The sequence below is a fragment of the Salvelinus namaycush genome, chromosome 9, assembly GCF_016432855.1.
Source record: "Salvelinus namaycush isolate Seneca chromosome 9, SaNama_1.0, whole genome shotgun sequence".
NCBI classification, from domain to species: Eukaryota; Metazoa; Chordata; class Actinopteri; order Salmoniformes; family Salmonidae; genus Salvelinus; species Salvelinus namaycush.
In genome coordinates this window covers 22825686-22843049 of record NC_052315.1, presented here as the reverse complement: position 1 = coordinate 22843049, position 17364 = coordinate 22825686, and positions in this window count along the sequence as shown.

Sequence of the window (17364 nt, the reverse complement as noted above, 5' to 3'; positions counted from 1 at the left end):
CAGTCTCCTTTCAAAATGGGGGTCAACCGCCTGACAGGTCCACACATCCACCATACATCAGCAACACCTCTAGTTAATAGTGACATTAGTGATGCAGTCAGTAGTAGGGAGCCTCCCATAGTCTATACCCCTACCTGTACCAGTGATACAGCTGTAATTTCCCCATATGCCTTAACCCCCCACGGTGCCTTTTGGGGAGGGACTTCTGGGAACACAAGACTCAGAGTTTTACACAGGGTTGAATTTGGCTTAAACTTTCCAATATGCACATCCAACCTTCCCCATTACTTAGGGCAAATGGGTGAGCAGCCAGAATAGGTCTGGTATGTCCACAGATCACACAGTCTTTTCTATTAAGTGTTTTGGCAGTGTATCTCATATAGGCCAACCACATATTATCCCTTCCCTCATAACAAGTTTCAGTCCCCAATTGGTCACTATCTGAGATGTCTTTCACATTTATTACCTGTACCGGATTGGAGAGCTTAGGTGGTGGTGTGGGACTTGGTCTTGAAGTGGTGGAGGAGGCCGGCTGAACCTGGTCTGTTGGAACTGGTGGTGGTTCTGGCAGTACTGTGATGGTAACATCCCCATTGTATCCTAATCAGACAGCTCAGGACTACAAACAGTCCTGTAAAGCCCCACCCTCTCCCAGAGAACACATCATCAGCCAGAGATCAAGCAACACTTTCACTTCTATGAACGTGCACAGTGATGAGAGGTCGGGGAATTCTTCATTAAGGAGTTGATCCCCGAACTCTATTAGCTACGGTTCTTCTCCTTAACTCTGTGATCATTCGGCAGTGTCAGTGTGTCTCACCCTCCAAATGCGATATGCCCCCAGGTCGAATGAATCACCTTCTCCTTTAATTCACCTGTAATGCATAAAATCTTGGACATACAGGTTTGGTTAACAAACAGTTTCTCATTTGTTCTATCTGATTATATATTTAACTTCTATGCCTATTTGTTAGCTAGAATTTTTTAATTATTATTTTTTTTAAATTAGTTTATTATCCAATAGGCCCCATCCTATCCTAGACCACAATGTACCCCTCCCCCGTTTGATACCTGGCCCTGGCCAGGTAACAACCTTACCTACTCTAAATAATGACTTAGGTAAGATTAGTAAAATATTCTTATGTTCTACATTATAATATAGGAACGCCCCTTTCATTTTCCACATGTCCAATTGTCCCTTGGGTTTGGGTGTCCATTCATATCTATCCTTTACCAATTATCTGTCAAGTGACTCATCTACTTTAAAATGTATAAATGCTGCTTATATATGTTAAGCCCCCTTCTCTCCTATCTTATTTCACAGCCTATCTTTCTCATTTCCTGGTCCCCCCTCTCCACTCTGCTCTCAAACCTTCAAAGTCTCAACAGTGCGGGGTAGACCCATCTGTCTGCCTTTTTCTCATAATAGTCAATAACAACTATGTGTTCCTTTGAAATATTAACTAAGTTTCTCACTGTTTTGACTTTATCTAAAATCATGGATTAAAAAACAACAACATGTCTTATAGTGTCAATCTCTAAAGTCCTTACATAACCTTAATAAACCTCTCTATCCTATCAATAATCCTAAATCATCACATATGTCATATACCCCTGTCAATTTTAATAATATTTAAATAAAAATCTTCTAATGGCCAAAACAAATGCTAACAATATAAAATCCTTTCTTTACTAATAAGCTCTCTCCCCCCAGGATCACTCCTCTAAGAACTGAAACCTATTTATTTACATTAATAATTTAAATGTTTATATACTTTCCTGCCCTATTGGCTTAAAATATCTCCTGTTCAAACCTCAATGTATGATATCATCCCATATTTATTATTGATGACAAATGGGATTTTTTCTGTTGTAATACCAAATCAATAATAGCCAATTCAAAACCTTCATAACCAATGTTTAAAAACAGAATCCTGACTCCTCAGTGGTTCAAACTACAAATATGTTCAAGAGCTATAAACTCCATTATATGATTTACCTCCAAACTAGTATCCCAAATGACCACAAATTCATTATCTTCACTGCGCCCCCCCGTGGGTGATCAAACCACAGGAAAATGCAACGAAAACAGGTCAAAAGGTTACACCACCCCCTTACATTCGTGTTCCATCCCATGTCTAGACATACCAAAAGAACCCTTTATCTTAAAAAAATCCCTTGTCTAAATAAAACTCAGAAAATAAAACTCCTAATATTATCTTGTCTCTCGGAAACACGGAAACCCCTGAACCCAAACGTTTACTACAAAAACAAAACCTAATAATTATGATAATACCCTCAAATCATTCGTTTGAAATTTCCCCGATGTTTCATGTAACTCATTCACACAACTGTGATAAACGTGTACTGTCCCTTTAAAAATTCCCAGCCAGCCATACCAGTTATGCTAAATTCAAAGTTGTGGTTAAATATATGGATTTGCCAATCATTATCAAATGTTGAATATACAGGTTTAGTAATTTTATCAAATAGATTAGTATAGTTCAAATAAAGATATGTGTTTACTAGTGCTCAACCTGTGTTCACTGTAAATCACTGTTAACTAACTGCAACAGGCAATAGTACGGATTCGATAAACCAAACCCAATTTATCACAAAGGTTGGATCTTGAATAGAATATACAACGTCAATCAACATCTCTTAATCAAAACTATACTGCAAGAAGTAAAGAAAATAGTGTACCTGAACAATGACCAAATCCATTCGAGTAACGTAATCGTGTATCCCCCCTAGTGACGTTGTTCTACGTCGTTACAAAACAAATCATCCTGTCCCTAGCAACGTACCCTGAAAATTAGTAGCATCAAAACTATCGTATAAGTAAAATCAACTTCTCAACTTTCTCTACTCCAAAGTTTAAACGTACCATATACTTTGCTAAATTTATATCGCATGTCAGCCAATCCATAACAACAATAACAGTAGTCTGTAAATTTAACCTAAATAAGTTATTAACTGTATTTTCTCTACTCCGAATTGGTTTTAAGTTTTTCTCTATGTCACCAGCAGTCAATCAGGCTCCCCGTCGACAGGGAGACCGTTGAGTGTGGCAATGCTGCCCTCTTCTGTCCATTCTCTGTACAGCTCTCCACCCAGTCTATTCAATTTGACACATACCTGTTTCTTATTATATCTTTTGTTTAATAATTTTTGTTTTTATCTGTTATTACCTAGTTAGACAAGAGTGTCCGTGACAAATAATGTGAGATTATAGTATGTGGTTAATGTACAACTTAAGTATATATGGTTATGTAATCTACATGCATGACCACACTTTCTGTTATTATAGCAGCCTGACACAGTTAAAACGTACAGTTCAATCATAAAGCAAAAACAATCATACAGTGGATCTTATCTTATCTCCAACACGTCTTATTCAATCAGTGAATCTTATCTTATCTCCAAAACACTGCCGTAGGTAATATGTGCACATAAACCCATCTTATCTTATCTCCAATGTTTTGCCGTTCACTTGTTACAGGGAACATGTCTTATTCAGTGAATTGCCGTCGAGGGACTACCTAGACTTATCTTATCTCCAATTCTTCTGCCTTCCCCTGGACTATGTTGCCGTCCACTTTAAACATAAATTGACAATTTATTTTATTTCCAACACCCCACATAAAAATCCGTGAATCCGGTATATTGCCGTTCCATTATTAGAATCTTATCTTATCTCCAATATTCCGTCATTCACGGTGGTTAATGTTGCCATTGTCCTCACTCACTTCCCTAATCTTATAGACATTTGAGACAACCCTAGCTTATATACATACACACACACAAACAGGCTTTTAATTTCACTCCATACACATACAGTCATTCCATTGTTATTCTGTTGGCCAATTGAAAATGCATTCGCCATTAAGTAGTACGTAATTAAATAATACGTAGTTCGTTTTATCCTTACTTTGCTGTAGTGAACATATGGTTCGAAAATGTAGTAACTTACACCAGTTAGGTTTTCTCACAAAATAAATTTGGTTAACTCCAATATGCAGAATTTCAGTTTTGAAACAATAGGCTCTGCTTACCTGATTTTTAGTAGACCGGTCTTTTTGTGAGAGGACCCCGTCTGGCGACAGTCTAGGCCAAAGGCTGGATGGCTCAATGTCCAGCGAAGTTCCCTCAGTTCACGGTCGGGGTCACCATTTGTTAGGGTTGCGAAAGTTCAACTGAGATAGGAACAGTAGTACACCTGAACTTAGTTAAAATAATTGTTTAATTCAAAAGTTAATAAATGGCAAATACAATTTCCGTATATACGGGTTCAATGTTTCATCACGCAGGATAAGACAGAGAACTGATTTGTTTCTGACAAAGATATTATATTATACTCTGACAGAGGTTAGTTCCCACTTCCGAGCCGGCCTGTCAGAGTAGAGACTGGGCGTGGTTTAGACTTACCCAGCCTATCGTTGATGTTGGCACACAAGCTGGTCCCAGCTTCTTTGCGCTTTCTGGTGTCCCTTCATTGTTGCTGTGTAGATTACGCTCCTTCACCCCAGAGACTGGGGTCAGACAGTTTTATAACATTGTCTGAGATATTCGCACCTGTATACAATGTCCACTGTTCTCGCTCAAGGCTAACTACAGCTTCCCAGCTTCTTATCTGAGCTAACTGTTACTTCCAGCACACACACACAGACATCCAGGCGCCCAAACAGGTTGTCAATATCAAATCACGTTTGTTATAGTATTCAATCACATATAATATAGTTGCTGATCACGTTTGTTATAGTATTGGGTTATAGTGCATGACTCAGAACCTCACATATGTTTTTCGTGTGTATAGTTTATCTGTTATTGTCTGGTCAGCAGTCTCCTGATTCACCCCCCTCCTATGTCTCTCTAAGATTAGCACAGTCTCGGCCACACAGTACAGCGCACACACTACTGATACATTTGTTGCATACACACACATATTTCATACACACACATATTCAGGCTGATACATTTGTTGCATACACACACATATTTCACACAGTACAGCGCTCTCTTTAACACACACACATTTCAGGCTGATATTCATGGTTAGGCCCTGAGCACTGGTAAAAGTGAGAACAATGGAAAATGCAGGTTCACAAGAGTCAGCAATTCAAACTTTAATGCATAAGAAGCCCTACTAGCTTATAGTTAGTTAAGCATGTCAAAAAACCTTATAAAAACCCCACAATAATCAAAAAATGTCTATGTTAATCAAAAATGTTTATGTTGACACCTTTTAGGTGTCAAACGGGGGATTGTGGGGTTTTTATAAGGTTTTTTGACATGCTTAACTAACTATAAGCTAGTAGGGCTTCTTATGCATTAAAGTTTGAATTGCTGACTCTTGTGAACCTGCATTTTCCATTGTTCTCACTTTTACCAGTGCTCAGGGCCTAACCATGAATATCAGCCTGAAATGTGTGTGTGTTAAAGAGAGCGCTGTACTGTGTGAAATATGTGTGTGTATGCAACAAATGTATCAGCCTGAATATGTGTGTGTATGAAATATGTGTGTGTATGCAACAAATGTATCAGTAGTGTGGGCGCTGTACTGTGTGGCCGAGACTGTGCTAATCTTAGAGAGACACAGGAGGGGGGTGAATCAGGAGACTGCTGACCAGACAATAACAGATAAACTATACACACGAAAAACATATGTGCGGTTCTGAGTCATGCACTATAACCCAATACTATAACAAACGTGATCAGCAACTATATTATATGTGATTGAATACTATAACAAACGTGATTTGATATTGACAACCTGTTTGGGCGCCTGGATGTCTGTGTGTGTGTGCTGGAAGTAACAGTTAGCTCAGATAAGAAGCTGGGAAGCTGTAGTTAGCCTTGAGCGAGAACAGTGGACATTGTATACAGGTGCGAATATCTCAGACAATGTTATAAAACTGTCTGACCCCAGTCTCTGGGGTGAAGGAGCGTAATCTACACAGCAACAATGAAGGGACACCAGAAAGCGCAAAGAAGCTGGGACCAGCTTGTGTGCCAACATCAACGATAGGCTGGGTAAGTCTAAACCACGCCCAGTCTCTACTCTGACAGGCCGGCTCGGAAGTGGGAACTAACCTCTGTCAGAGTATAATATAATATCTTTGTCAGAAACAAATCAGTTCTCTGTCTTATCCTGCGTGATGAAACATTGAACCCGTATATACGGAAATTGTATTTGCCATTTATTAACTTTTGAATTAAACAATTATTTTAACTAAGTTCAGGTGTACTACTGTTCCTATCTCAGTTGAACTTTCGCAACCCTAACAGTGCCTAGCTAGCTATCTGATTTACCCAACAGCAGGTTCAGCTACGAGCCTGCTGCATACTGCTGCTAGCTAGCTAGGGTTAGCTAACGTAGGTGGCTGAAACGACTTAACGTTAGCTAAAATGTGTAGGATATAACATCATCTTACCTTAACAGAAGTGTCAGTGTGTGGCAAACAAGTCACGACTGGGCATAAATTGCAGTGAAGATTCAAACGACTTTGTTTTTTCAACGCCTTTCCTACTTTGAATTTCAGCGGGTTTTAGACGTAACGTTACGTCTGGTGTGCTTGAAAACATCGCCATAAGACTACCGTAACGCCAAGCGTTAGTGCGTTAAACTTTTGGTATTGTATTTATGGTAGGTCGACGATTAACTTCCAGAGCGGAAGAGGCAAGGAACTTCAATCTAACTAACTTCATTAGATCCTTGAAGTCTCCCAAACTCTCGATTTGTCAAATACAACCAAAATCGAATACAAGTCAACAGTAAACATGTTGTGTCCCACGAATGATGCAGTGCCGCCATTTGGACCAATTAGTGATAACAATTCAAGCACCAACGGGACAGGAGATATGCTCGTTCAATGTTTGGAATTTCGGTTGATTACTGTAGCGCCCCCATTGGGCTTATCGTCGTGATATCGTCATTTCAACATACTGTACTTATTGTATCAAATGGTAGCCTACAATGGCATATCAACTACTTGATGGCCAACAGATGCAAATGTAGCCTATCATTCTCCACATTTAATGTCATTTTCATTGTCAACTTTTTCTCATAACACAAGCACAAGGAGTTCCATAACTTCCATTTCAAATTGAGCAGCGCTCCAGACCCTAAAACTGAGCATGAGTAAAACCCTTCGCTTAAATACTGTGATCCATAAGAAAAGTCAACATTATAATTCAGTTTATACCAACAACTGGTAAAAAGTTGTCACGATATGGGGGCGTGCTGTTCTGTCTCCGTGACTCAGCTGCTTCTCAAAGCACACACATCCTTCCACCACTTACTTACTCACTCAGTAAGAGCCTGCTCACTGCCTGATAGTAAGCAGCAGCAGATCACAGTGAAATATAGATGTTTTAAAGATACTTGCCATGGCTGGTGCGGTGCAATTTAAAAGTGGCCCAAAAACCCACCACCCGCAACATAGTTTTCAAAGTAGCACAATTTTGCACGAAAACTGCGAATATGGCAACACTGATCATTAACCATGTTACAAAAAGGCAATAGCCTAAACATATAGTCCTTCACGACTGATGCAGCGCCTCCCTTGGGTCAGTCAGTGTAATATAGTAAATTATGGATCTCTATGGCAAGACACATCATCTACCCAAGTTTCGTCAAAATCAGGCCAGTGGTGTCTGAGATATTGTGTGTGTCTAATGTACATACAGTTGATTACAATAGTGTCCCCCTTTGAGCCTATCAGTGTAATTTTGTAAATGCCGGATCTCTATGGCAAGATGCATCATTCACATACCTTTTGTCAAAATCAGGCCAGTGGTGTCTGAGATATCGCTTGGGTTAGCTAGACTAATTTCCCTGAGCATGTGTGCTAAATTTCAGCTCTCTGAGCCAAACATATCCTGCGTCTCGCCCGTCCATAAAGAGTTCTCCGAATCCTGAGAAGCGTTGGAGTGGGCGGATTTCCTTGTCCTTCTCGCCAGCCGTGACTCTGGGAAGCTCCATGGTAAGAAATGTGACCGTTCCTGGTGCAAAAACAATGTCTTATCCCGGAGCTCGAGTAAATCACATTACTAAGCTGCTCCCGAATGTATTACGCCAGGACATGGACATCGATTCTATCGTAGTCCATGTGGGTTTTAATGACATTATGAAGGGCAGCTCTGAAAAGTTTCAACTGCACAGGGAGCACCCTCCTATCCACATCGACGGGACAGTAGTGGAGAAGGTGGAAAGTTTTAAGTTCCTCGGCTTACACATCACGGACAAACTGAAATGGTCCACCCACACAGATAGTGTGGTGAAGAAGGCACAACAGTGCCTCTTCAACCTCAGGAGGCTGAAGAAATTTGGCTTGTCACCAAAAACACTCACAAACTTTTACAGATGCACAATCGAGAGCATCCTGTCGGGCTGTATCACCGCCTGGTACGGCAACTGCTCCGCACACAGTTGCCGTACCAGTATTTTGATCACTTTTCTTCTGGGAAGTTTAGTTGCTAAAAAGCATGCACCCATTAAGAAAATGACTGTGAAAACTGTTAGATACCTATGGATTGATGAGGAATTAAACAATTGTATGGTTGAGAGTGATGGTGTAACGGCAGTCTAGCTCTTCCTCCTCCTCGGACGAGGAGAGGCGAGAAGGATCGGAGGACCAATGTGCAGCATGGTAAGTTTCCATGATTTAATATACACGAAAACAAGACACAATACAAACTAACAAACAAACTAACCGTAACAGTCCCGTGTGGCACAAACACTGACACAGGAAACAACCACCCACAAAATCCCAACACAAAACAAGCCACCTATATATGATTCTCAATCAGGGACAACGATAGACAGCTGCCTCTGATTGAGAACCATATTAGGCCGAACACAGAAACAGACAAACTAGACACACAACATAGAATGCCCACCCAGCTCACGTCCTGACCAACACTAAAACAAGCAAAACACATAACTATGGTCAGGACGTGACAGTACCCCCCTCCTGAGGTGCGGACTCCGAACGCACCCCTAAAACTCAAGGGGAGGGTCTGGGTGGGCATCTGTCCGCGGTGGCGGCTCCGGCGCAGGACGAGGACACCACTCCACCATTGTCTTTGTCCCCCTCCTTAGCGTCCTTTGAGTGGCGACCCTCGCCCCCGACCCTGGTCTAGGAACCTTCACAAAGGTCCCCCCTAGATAGAGGAGACAGCTCAGGACAGAGAGGTAGCTCAAGACAGAGAGGTAGCTCAAGACAGAGAGGTAGCTCAGGACAGAGAGGTAGCTCAAGACAGAGAGGTAGCTCAGGACAAAGAGGTAGCTCAGGACAGAGAGGTAGCTCAGGACAGAGAGGTAGCTCAGGACAGAGAGGTAGCTCAGGACAGAGAGGTAGCTCAGGACAGAGAGGTAGCTCCGGACTGAAGGGCAGCTCCGGACTGAAGGGCAGCTCCGGACAGAGAGGCAGCTCCGGACTGAGTGGCAGCTCCGGACTGAGTGGCAGCTCCGGACTGGAGGGCAGCTCATGACTGGAGGGCAGCTCATGACTGGAGGGCAGCTCATGACTGGCGGGCAGCTCATGACTGGCGGGCAGCTCATGACTGGCGGGCAGCTCATGACTGGCGGGCAGCTCATGACTGGAAGGCAGCTCATGACTGGAAGGCAGCTCATGACTGGAAGGCAGCTCATGACTGGAGGGCAGCTCATGACTGGAGGGCAGCTCATGACTGGAGGGCAGCTCATGACTGGAGTGAAGCTCATGACTGGAGAGCAGCTCATGACTGGAGGGCAGCTCATGACTGGCAGGCGGCTCTGGCAGCTCCTGACTGGCGGGCGGCTCTGGCAGCTCCTGACTGGCGGGCGGCTCTGGCAGCTCCTGACTGGCGGGCGGCTCTGGCAGCTCCTGACTGGCGGGCGGCTCTGGCAGCTCCTGACTGGCGGGCGGCTCTGGCAGCTCCTGACTGGCGGGCGGCTCTGGCAGCTCCTGACTGGCGGGCGGCTCTGGCAGCTCCTGACTGCCGGGCGGCTCTGGCAGCTCCTGACTGGCGGGCGGCTCCTGACTGGCGGGCGGCTCTGGCGGCTCCTGACTGGCGGGCGGCTCTGGCGGCTCCTGACTGACGGACGGCTCTAACGGCTCGGGACAGACGGGCGGCTCTAACGGCTCGGGACAGACGGGCGGCTCTAACGGCTCGGGACAGACGGGCGGCTCTAACGGCTCGGGACAGACGGGCGGCTCTAACGGCTCGGGACAGACGGGCGGCTCTGACGGCTCGGGACAGACGGGCGGCTCTGACGGCTCGGGACAGACGGGCGGCTCAGACGGCGCTGGGCAGACGGATGGCTCAGATGGCGCTGGGCAGACGGATGGCTCAGATGGCGCTGGGCAGACGGATGGCTCAGATGGCGCTGGGCAGACGGATGGCTCAGATGGCGCTGGGCAGGCAGGCAGCTCAGACGGCGCTGGGCAGGCAGGCAGCTCAGACGGCGCTGGGCAGGCAGGCAGCTCAGACGGCGCTGGGCAGACGAGCAGTGCAGGCGGCGTTGGGCAGACGGCCGACTCTGACCTGTGGAGGCGCACAGTAGGCCTGGTGCGTGGTGCCGGAACTGGAGGTACTGGACTGGAGACACGCACCTCAAGGCTAGTACGGGGAGCAGGAATAGGGCACACTGGACTCTCGAGGCGCACTATAGGCCTGGTGCGTGGTACCGGCACTGGTGGTACCGGGCTGAGGGCACGCACCTCAGGGCGAGTGCGGGGAGAAGGAACAGTGCGTACAGGGCTCTGGAGACGCACAGGAGGCTTGGTGCGTGATGCCGGAACTGGAGGTACTGGGCTGGAGACACGCACCACAGGGAGAGTGCGTGGAGGAGGAACAGGGCTCTGGAGACGCACTGGAAGCCTGGTGCGTGGTGTAGGCACTGGTGGTACTGGGCTGGGGCGGGATGGTGGCGCCGGATATACCGGACCGTGCAGGCGTACTGGCTCCCTTGAGCACCGAGCCTGCCCAACCTTACCTGGTTGAATGCTCCCCGTAGCCCGACCAGTGCGGGGAGGTGGAATAACCCGCACTGGGCTGTGTTGGCTGACCGGGGACACCATGCGTAAGGCTGGTGCCATGTATGCCGGCCCGAGGAGACGCACTGGAGACCAGACGCGTTGAGCCAGCTCATCATTCATTGAATCAGATGACTCATTCATCACAAAACCAACTGATATTGCCAACTACTTTAATGATTTCTTCATTGGCAAGATTAGCAAATTTAAGCATGATATGCCAGCAACAAATGCTGACACTACACATCCAAGTATATCTGACCAAATTATGAAAGACAAGCATTGTCATTTTAAATTCCGTAAAGTTAGTGTGGAAGAGGCAAAACAATTATTGTTGTCTATCAACAATGACAAGCCACCGGAGTCTGACAACTTGGATGGAAAATTATGGAGGATATTAGCATCCGATATTGCCACTCCTATTTGCCATATTTTCAATTTAAGCCTACTAGAATGTGTGTGCACCCAGGCTTGGAGAGAAGATAAAATAATTTCGCTACCCAAGAATCAAGAATAGTAAAGCCCCCTTTACAGGCTCAAATAGCCGACCAATCAGCCTGTTACCGACCCTTCGTAAACTTTTGGAAAAAATGGTGTTTGACCAGACACAATGCTATTTTACAGTCAACAAATTGACAACAAACTTTGAGAGAAATTGATGATAAAAAGATTGTGGCGGCTGTTTTGTTAGACTTCAGTGTGGCTTTTGACATTATCAATCATAGTCTGCTGCTGGCAAAACGTATGTGTTATGGCTTTACACCGCCTGCTATATTGTGGATAAAGAGTTACCTGTCTAACAGAACACAGAGGGTGTTCTTTAATGGAAGCGTTTCCAACATAATCCAGGTAGAATCAGGAATTCCCCAAGGCAGCTGTCTAGGCCCATTACTTTTTCAATCTTTACTAATGAATTGCTACTGGCTTTGAGGAAAGCCAGCGTGTCTATGTATGTCGATAACGCAACACTATACATGTCAGCTACGACAGCGACTGAAATGACTGCAACACATCAACAAAGAGTTGCAGTTAGTTTCAGAGTGGGTGGCAAGGAAAAGGTTCGTCCTAAATATTTCTCAAACTAAAAGCATTGTATTTGGGACAAATCATTCACTAAACCCTAAACTTCAACTAAATCTTGTAATAAATAATGTGGAAATTGAACAAGTTGAGGTGACTAAACTGCTTGGAGTTACCCTGGATTGTAAACTGTCATGGTCAAAACATATTGATACAACAGTAGCTAAGATGGGGAGTTTGTCCATGACAGCACCGTTCTCTGCGTTCTTGACAATACTGTCAACAAGGCTGGTCCTACAGGCTCCAGTTTTATCGCAGCTGGACTACTGTTCAGTCGTGTTGTCTGTTTGAACTACTGGGGCACAGCTCGGACACCCATGCATACCCCACAAGACATGCCAGAAGAGATCTCTTCACAGTCCCCAAGTCCAAAACAGACTATGGAAGGCGCACAGTACTACATAGAGCCATGACTACAGGGAACTCTATTCCACATCAAGTAACTCATGCAAGCAGTAAAATTTGATTAAAAAAAACAGATTTAAAAAAACACCTTATGGAACAGCGGGGACTGTGAAGCTATACAAACATAGGCACAGACACATACATACACACGCTAGCATACACACACGTACACATGGATTTTGTATTGTATATATATGTGGTAGTGGTGGAGTAGGGGCCTGAGGGCACACAGTGTGTTGTGAATGTATTGTAATGTTTTTAAAATTGTATAAACTGCCTTAATTTGGCTGGACCTCAGGAAGAGTAGCTGCTGCTTTGGCAGCAGCTAATGGGGATCCATAATAAATACAAATCAAGATATAAACATGTGCCCGTTAAAGCGCCATCGTGTGGTCGATACAAATGTTCTTGCATATGTTGAGTCTTGACAGTATTTGCAACGTGTACCAAATTGTGTTACAATACGAATATCCTTGACTGATTCATACTTTAGGTCAAACGGGGTGAGGGGTGTGACCTTTCAAAGTTAGCTTTTTCAATCTCTTGTTATACCTCCACCATCTGGCCAATCAGTGTAATTTAGTAAATGCCGGATCTCTATGGCAAGACCATCATTCACACAAGTGTCTTCAAAATGGGGCCAGTGCCGGCTGAGATATCAGATTTGACTAAAATAAGAATGAGACCGTGTATGGACGGAGACAGATCCACAGTCCCCTCCCTGATTTAATTGTGGGGGACAACAAATCCCAAACACATTCTACATTCATTTAACATACATGCGAGGTCTGAAGTAATCTCATTAGCATTATTGCAGAATACCAATGATTAACTGTCGGTGGAAATTTGTGAGGGTTGAAAATGAGGGGTTGCAAGTGTGTGGGAGTCAGCCTGATATGAAAATGCTACCGTATGTATGTGTGTAAAAAATATCTGATAAGATCTGTTGTCTGTACAATCTCCACTTGTCACAGGCAGCTCCACACCACAGACTTCTGCAACAGTGTCCTACACTGACATTTTCACAGTGTTGGGGAGTAGTGAACTATATGTAGTTCAACTAGTAATTTAACAACATTTTGCAGTAGCTTGGTGATAGTTTAACTAAATTCAAATATAGATAGTATTTTCAGTAGTTAATTACTTTTTTGCCATGTTGCGGTGTAGCTAACTACTGGAACTACACACTACATATCTTACTAAGTATCACTTTAAACATTGTGTGTTTAATAGGATAAATTACACATTCTGTTATTACATTTTATAGTATTTTACATTTCAGATTTACATATAATTTTTCACAAAGTAGTTTGGAGGTAGTGAACTACTTTTTCAAAGTAAGTTTAGTTGAGTAAACTATATTTTTTGTAGGGCTAGCTTAAGTGTAGCTTAACTTCTTCCAGTGTGAAGTAATTGGTAGCTATATATACAGTGCATTCAGAAAGTACTACTCAGTACTTTGTTGAAGCACCTTTGGCAGTGATTCCTGCCTCGTGTCTTCTTGGGTATGATGGTACAAGCTTGGCACACCTGTATTTGGGGAGTTTCTCCCATTCTTCTCTGCAGATCCTCTCAAGCTCCGTCAGGTTAGATGGGGTGCGTCAGTGCACAGCTATTTTCAGCTCTCTCCAGAGATGTTCGATCGGGTTCAAGTCCGGGATCAGGCTGGACCATTCAAAGACATTCGGGGACTTGTCCCGAAGCCACTCCTTTCTTGTCCTGTTGGGGGGGTGAACCTTCACCCCAGTCCGAGGTCCTGAGCGCTCTGGAGCAGGTTTTCATCAAGGATTTCTCTGTACTTTGCTCCGGTCATCTTACCTTCAACCATGACTAGTCGCCCAGTCCCTGCCGCCGAAAATAATCAAATCAAATCAAATTTTATTTGTCACATACACACGGTTAGCAGATGTTAATGCGAGTGTAGCGAAATGCTTGTGCTTCTAGTTCTGACAATGCAGTAATAACCAACGAGTAATCTAACCTAACAGTTCCACAACTACTACCTTATACACACAAGTGTAAAGGGATAAAGAATATGTACATAAAGATATATGAATAAGTGATGGTACAGAACGGCATAGGCAAGATGCAGTAGATGGTATCGAGTACAGTATATACATATGAGATGAGTAATGTAGGGTATGTAAACATAAAAGTGGCATAGTTTAAAGTGGCTAGTGATACATGTATTACATAAAGATGGCAAGATGCAGTAGATGATATAGAGTACAGTATATACATATACATTATATTAAGTGGCATTGTTTAAAGTGGCTAGTGATACATTTTTGATCAATTCCCATCATTAAAGTGAGCTGGAGTTGAGTCAGTATGTTGGCAGCAGCCACTCAATGTTAGTGGTGGCTGTTTAACAGTCTGATGGCCTTGAGATAGAAGCTGTTTTTCAGTCTCTCGGTCCCTGCTTTGATGCACCTGTACTGACCTCGCCTTCTGGATGATAGCGGGGTGAACAGGCAGTGGCTCTGGTGGTTGTTGTCCTTGATGATCTTTATGGCCTTCCTGTGACATCGGGTGTAGGTGTCCTGGAGGGCAGGTAGTTTGCCCCCAGTGATGCGTTGTGCAGACCTCACTACCCTCTGGAGAGCCTTACGGTTGTGGGCGGAGCAGTTGCCGTACCAGGCGGCGATACAGCCCGACAGGATGCTCTCGATTGTGCATCTGTAGAAGTTTGTGAGTGTTTTTGGTGACAAGCCGAATTTCTTCAGCCTCCTGAGGTTGAAGAGGCGCTGCTGCACCTTCTTCACAACGCTGTCTGTGTGGGTGGACCATTTCAGATTGTCCAATAATCACCATTGGTCCAATAATGATGGACCAATAATCCCCACAGCATCATGCCACAACCATGCTTCACCTTAGGGATGGTGCCAGTTTTCCTCCAAACGTGATGCTTGGCATTCAGGCCAAAGAGTTCAATCTTGGTTTCATCAGACCAGAGAATCTTGTTTCTCATGGAAAACTCCAAGTGGGCTGACATGTGCCTTTTACTGAGGAGTGGCTTCTGTCTGGCCACTCTACCATAAAGGCCTGATTGGTGGAGTGCTGCAGAGATGGTTGTCCTTCTGGAACTCTGGAGCTCTGTCAGAGTGACCATCGGGTTCTTGGTCACCTCCCTGACCAAGGCCCTTCTCCCCCGATTGCTCAGTTTGGCCTGGCGGCCAGCTCTAGGAAGAGTCTTGGTGGTTCCAAACTTCAACCATTTAAGAATGATGGAGGGCACTGTCTTCATGGGGACCTTTAATGCTGCAGAATTGTTTTTGGTACCCTTCCCCAGATCTGTGCCTCGACACAACCCTGTCTCTAAGCTCTAAGGACAATTGCTTCGACCTCATGGCATGGTTTTTGCTCTGACATGTACTGTCAACTGTGGGACCTTATATAGACAGGCGTGTGCCTTTCCAAATCATATCCAATCAATTGAATTTACCACAGGGGGTCTTCAATCAAGTTGTAGAAACATCTAAAGGATGATCAATGGAAACATAATGCACCTGAGCTCAATTTTGAGTTTCATAGCAAAGGGTCTAAATACTTATGTAAATAAGGTATTTCTGTTTTTTATTTGTAATAAAGTGCAACAAAAATCTAAAAACTGTTTTTGCTTTATTATGGGGTATTGTGTGTAGATTGATGAGAAAAATATATTTAATCTATTTTAGATTAAGGCTGTAACGTAACAAAATGTGGAAAAAGTAAAGGGGTCTGAATACTTTCCGAATGCACTGTATATATGCATGCTAGGTCTACTGTATGACAATTTTCATTTGGTCAAATGATACCCATGACATCAGGAAACCCCCAAGCATTTTATATTTAAGGTCATTTTTTTTCAAATGGGTGTGAAAAGGAAGTGTTGGGGAAGCTACTCTGAAAATATAGTTATATACAGTGCATTCGGAAAGTACTGTGACTTTTTCCACATTTTGTTATGTTTCAGCCTTATTCTAAAATGTATTAAATCATATTTTTTTCTCATCCATATACACACAATACCCCATAATGACAAAGGGAAAACAGGTTTTTAGAAATGTTTGCAAATTTATGAAAAAATAAATAAACAGGAATACCTTATTTACATAAGTATTTAGACACTTTGCTTTGAGACTCAAAATTGAGCTCAGGTGCATCCTGTTTCCATGGATCATCCTTGAGATATTTCTACAACTTGGAGTCCACCTGTGGTAAATTCAATTGATTGGACATGATGTGGAAAGGCACACACCTGGCTATATAAGGTCACACAGTTGACAGTGCACGTCAGACCAAATACCAGATCATGAGGTCGAAGGAATTCTCCGTAGAGCTCCGAGACAGGATTGTATCGACGCACAGATCTGGGAATGGGTACCAAAACATTTCTGCAGCATTGAAGGTCCCCAACAACACAGTGGCCTCCATCATTCTTAAATGGTTGAAGTTTGGAACCACCAAGACTCTTCCTAGAGCTGGCCGCCAGGCCAAACTGAGCAATCGGGGGAGAAGGGCTTTGGTCAGGGAGGTGACCAAGAACCCGATGGTCACTCTGACATAGCTCCAGAGTTCCTCTGTGGAGATGGGAGAACCTTCCAGAAGGACAACCATCTCTGCAGCACTCCACCAATCAAGCCTTTATGGTAGTGTGGCCAGACGGAAGCCACTCCTCAGTAAAAAGGCACATGACAGCCCGCTTGGAGTTTGCCAAAAGGCACCTGAAGACTCTCAGATCATGAGAAACAATATTCTCTGTTCTGATGAAACCAAGACTTTGGCCTGAATTCCAAGCGTCACTTCTGGAGGAAACCTGGCACCATCCCTACGGTGAAGCATGGTGGTGGCAGCGTCATGCTGTGGGGATGTTTTT